This window comes from Triticum urartu, chromosome 7 (genome assembly GCF_003073215.2).
Source record: "Triticum urartu cultivar G1812 chromosome 7, Tu2.1, whole genome shotgun sequence".
NCBI lineage: Eukaryota > Viridiplantae > Streptophyta > Magnoliopsida > Poales > Poaceae > Triticum > Triticum urartu.
Genome location: NC_053028.1, coordinates 476,722,249 through 476,727,429, shown reverse-complemented (window position 1 = coordinate 476,727,429; position 5,181 = coordinate 476,722,249).

The window sequence follows — 5,181 nt, the reverse complement described above, 5'->3', positions numbered from 1 at the left end:
ACTTCCAAGGTACAGATGTCCGGCCACCCGATGCCGATGACTTAAGCCACATAGTTCAACGACCTGGAGAATCAGCCAGAAAATTCTGGACTAGGTTCCTAACCAAAAAGAACCAGATCGTTGAATTTTCGGATGCCGAAGCCCTAGCGGCCTTTAAACACAGCATCCATGATGAATGGCTAGCACGCCACCTTGGCCAATAAAAGCTGAAGTCCATGGCGGCCCTTACGGCACTCATGACCCGCTTTTGCACGGGTGATGACAGCTGGCTGGCTTGTAGCAAAAACACAGCCAGCGAGATAGGCCTTTCCGAGGCCAAAAACAGCATCGGCAAGCTCCGGCGCAATAGACGCAAACGCCGAAGCAATGGCGACAACACCGAGGACACCACCGTTAATGCCGGATTCAGCGGCTCCAAGTCCGGCCGGCGAAAGAAGCCCTACAAAAGGAATAGTGAGGGACCATCCAGCCTGGATCGCATACTCGATCGTCCGTGCCAGATACATGGTACCCCAGATAAACAAGCCAATCACACCAACAGAGACTGATGGGTTTTTAAATAGGCTGGCAAGTTAAATGCTGAAAACAAATAAAAGGGATCACAAAGCGAGGACGAGGACGAAGAGCCCCAGCAGCCGAACACTGGGGGCAGAAGAAATTTCCCCCTCAAGTCAAAACAGTGAACATGATATACGCTACACACATCCCCAAAAGGGAGCGCAAGCAAGCACATAGGGACGTCTACGCGGTAGAGTCGGTCGCCCCAAAATTCAATCTGTGGTCGTCGTTCCCAATCAGCTTCGATCGTCGAGATCACCCAACTAGTATCCGCCATGGCAGTTCAGCCACACTAGTACTTGACCCAATTATCGACGGGTTTCACCTAACACGAGTCCTGATGGACGGTGGTAGCAGCCTCAACCTGCTTTATCAGGACACAATGCGGAAGATGGGCATTAACCCCTCATGAATCAAACCAACAAAGACTACCTTTAAAGGAGTCATACCAGGCGTAGAGGCCCGCTGTACGGGCTCAATCACGCTGGAGGTGGTCTTCGGTTCTCCAGACAACTTCTGAAGTGAAGAGTTAATCTTCGATATCGTCCCCTTCCGCAATGGCTACCACGCACTACTCGGACGAACTGCCTTTGCTCGATTCAACGCAATGCCACACTATGCTTATCTCAAGCTCAAGATGTCGAGTCCACGCAGCGTCATAACAGTCAATGGCAATACGGAACGCTCCCTCCGAATAGAGGAGCACATCACCGCCCTAGCAGCAGAGGTACAGAGCGGCCTTCTCAAGCAGCACCATAGTACGGCTGCCGAGCCCCTGGACATCATTAAGAGGTTCTGGACTACACTGCAATAGGACAACATGTCTCGTCAAGACCTCGATTAGCAATTTGGACTCTGTCCCAGTCCTGATGAAGTAGCAGCATTCGTACCACGCGTACACAATTACGCACTAAAAATTCCATGGACATCAACGGAGGCACAAGCTAGCCCGGGATCTACAGTTCGGCTAGACCGATCCCGGACACACATATAACTTTACTATTTCCTTTTTCCCTTTTTTCATAGGTTTCTCTTATGTGGGCCTCCTTCTACGGCCTGATTAATGGTCCTGTCAAAGGATAAACACACCGGATTGACACGGAGTATAGGCGTACATGGGAAGCCCTAGAGGCTAACTCAAATATTACTCTATCTGTTTTTAGGACCCACACGCAGCTCGCCTCCTGTTGTGGCATGTCAAATGGCCGGTTGCTTATAGCATTATTTTTTACCAATGTGCTTGGACGCATTAACCCAACTATAATGGAAACAGTTCATGATCCATGTTCAAGGGCCCCAGATCCTACCTCTGTTCTCCCTTTGTTTTCCTTTCAATTACTTATTTCCTAGAAACCGCACACTCTGGTACGTTTCATATTTGCCAGGGCCTCCCCATCGCCCCACGATACGGTAACAAGTCCGAACACTCCATAAAGATAAGTTCGGCACCCCAAATTTAGCATTATATGCATTGGCTCTGAATCATGTCATTGGTCAATAGTTGTGTTGCCCGGCTCCTGTGCTTGCTACCCTACGTTCCGCTAAATCGGCTAGGGTAGTAAAGGGAGAACTACTGCGATTGTGCCCTGGCCTTGACCAGATGAGCGCCTCAGTAGAGAAAGCCAAAAACTGACTGTCATGATACGGCGAGAGCCGGTCAGCTGTTCGAGGGTTACAAATCATTGGAGATTTTTTCCGCATTATGCGAAAGATCGTCACTTCCCGATCAGATGCTGATAGCACTCTGGTTTGAACCAGGGGCTGCGTCCATGCCTTATTATAAAACTCCTATGGCTAAGTGAGGGCGTTTAAGCCGCATAGTCTGATTGCCTTGTTCGTTGTGCTAAACAACTCCTTCAAGGACCATATAATTCGATCAAGATTGTTTAGATCCCATCCCGAAAACCTCCATACTACCTACGTGAGGGCAGAAGCCGACGACTGGCCAACCCTCAGATTACATACAACACGGCCGCATGGGAGGAAACAATTAAAGCATAACAAAATTATATTGCAAACAGGCTTTGTTTTCATAATACAAGGAAAGGGAAACACGAATACATTTATTCAAATACAACGTCCTGCGAGCATTGTGCTGCTGCTAGGCGAGACCCCTCCAGGACATCCGCAAAATATTGTTCGGGTGTGTAGTGCTCCTTGCCCTCTGGTGGCCCTGTGTTCACCTCGACGGCGTCCATCTTTGCCCACCACATCTTGCAACGGGCGAAGGCCATGCGCGCACCTTCAATGCAGGCCGAGCACTTGATGACGTCCAGCCGAGGACATGCGTTCACCATCCGCCTCATGAGTCTGAAGTAGCTACCTGGCATAGCTTCGGCTAGCCATAGCCAGATTATCAAATCCTTAATGGCTAGTTCGGCCACCCTATGCAGCTCCACTAGCTGTTTTAGCTGGTCGGTGAAGGACACGAGATGCTCTAGCACCGCATACTGCGACTAGAATAGCCTCTCCGTAGAACCCCCTCCTTTGGCTCGATATAACTCCGTGGCATCTGATACACTGCGTGGTAAATCCACAAAAGCTCCTGGGGAACTCCAAATCCAGGTTAGTAAAAGGTACTGCTTCTCCGCATACTTGCTTTGCATCTTAAATGCCTTACCTGCCGTGATCCTCTTGGCCTCCTGAATCTCCTGGAGGGCAGCCTGGGCCTCATTCCGTGTGGTCTCCGCGCTCTGACGAGCCTTGGCGAGTTCGGCCCCTTGAACCGACGCATCATGCTCCAAGGCCTCGCATTTTTTCACCGCATCCTGGAGCTCCTGCTGGACTTCTTTGACCCGGGCCCTAAGCTTCTTATGGGCAGCTTGCTACTGGACAACCTTCTCCTCGGCCTCGCCCAGGGCCTTCCTGAGGGCCTCGACCTCGGTCGCGGCTCCTGCACATATTACGACATCGCGGTCAAAATACATCACCTACTCCTTCCGAACATACAGCAAGTCGTCACTCACCTTGCTTCCCCTGGAGCCGAACCCTAACCTCGCCGAGCTTGTTCTCGGTCCACTCCAGCCTCTGCCTTAGTTTAGAGACTTCGGCAACATGCAGGTTGCGGCCAATAGCGAAGCCTGGTTATCCATCCATATTACGTTAGTCTCCTATGACAAAAGATTGATCCTCTGTCCGGTTCTTCTTGCCGAACACCGGACAGTGTCTCAAGGGCTACTGTCTACACGGGGTTTTTCTCTTTCTTACCTCGAAACCTGTCAACAGGGTAGTGCAGGCTTCATTCAGTCTCTTGGTGGACTGAATCTTCTCGATCACCGCACCCATAAGCACACGGTGCTCGTCCATGACGAAGGCGCATCGAAGCGCCTCCATCATGTTATCCGGCGCCCCTGGATGGACAGGGGCCACGAGTGGAAGTGGCGCACCCCCTCCTTCAAAGGGGCTCCTCGCCCGATTCCAGAGCCATATGGGTCTCCTGAATCATATTCGGCTGAGGGCCGAACTGGACGCGGCCCTCTTTGCCAGTCTCCATGGGGATCGGCTCCCCCATGTGTCCGGCAGTGGAGATCTCGCCTTGTGGCGTCTCCCAGACGGTGTCCTAGGCTCCTCCCCGGTTCAGAGAGGTCCTCCGGGATAACACTTCGGTGTCGTCCCTAGCCCCGGGGGAATAAGCACGCGGTGGCGACATGCTTTCCATCTCCGACGGAGCTAACGAGCCTCCACATGAGGATCGCTAGATAAGGTCGCGGGCCGGACTGCAATAGTACAGTTAACTATGTCATGATAATGAAGAGAAAGGGTCGGATGCGTGCATGAGAGAGCCATGTCACTTACGATGCGGCCTGGGGCTTAGTGCGGGGGCGTCGTTCTGGACTGCTGTCAACGTCCCACGTGGTGTTGACCGCTGGGACGCCCTTCCCCTTCTTGGGCGTTTCCGCCTCCAAATGTGCCAAAGCCGCCCTCTTCTTCCTCCTCTCCTTAGGGGGAGGGTTGTTTTCCTCCTCCTCCTCTTCCTCACCATTGCCCTCAGGGACAGAGGAATGAGCTTCATCATCTTCTGATGTCACGTCCCAAGTGCCCTTGCCACGGGGGCCACTCTTGGCCCCCTTGGCCTTCTTCTCCGGCGCCTTATAGGGCGCCGGCGCCAGCATCTTCGCTAGACACGGGATGACCGGTTCTTCGGGCAGCGGGGCCGGACACTGGATCCGCTTCGCCCTCTCCATCCAATCCTGAAAAAGCAACAATAAAAGCTCAGGCATCATCCTTGAAACAAACAAGTAGAGAATGCATGAAAAATGACATACCTCGCTAGCGAGGCGTTTAGCGTCGTTCCCACGATCTGAATCTGCGGCCGGCGGTTTCTCGTTGCCCTTAAAGAGCAACTTCTATGCACCTTCGTGAGTAGTCTCGAAGAGCCTCACCAGGGTCTGGTGCTTCTTCGGGTTGAACTCGCACAGAGGGCGGCTTAGGCGCTGGCACGGAAGGATCCGGCGAACTAGCATCACCTGGATCACATCAACGAGCTTGACGTTCTTGGTTACCATGCTTTGAATGCGCGCCTGTAACACTATCAGCTCGTTAGGTGAACACTAGTCCGGACTCTTCTCGACCCAGGAGGTGAGTTGCATGGGAGCGCCGGAGCGGAATTCGGCAGCTGCGGAC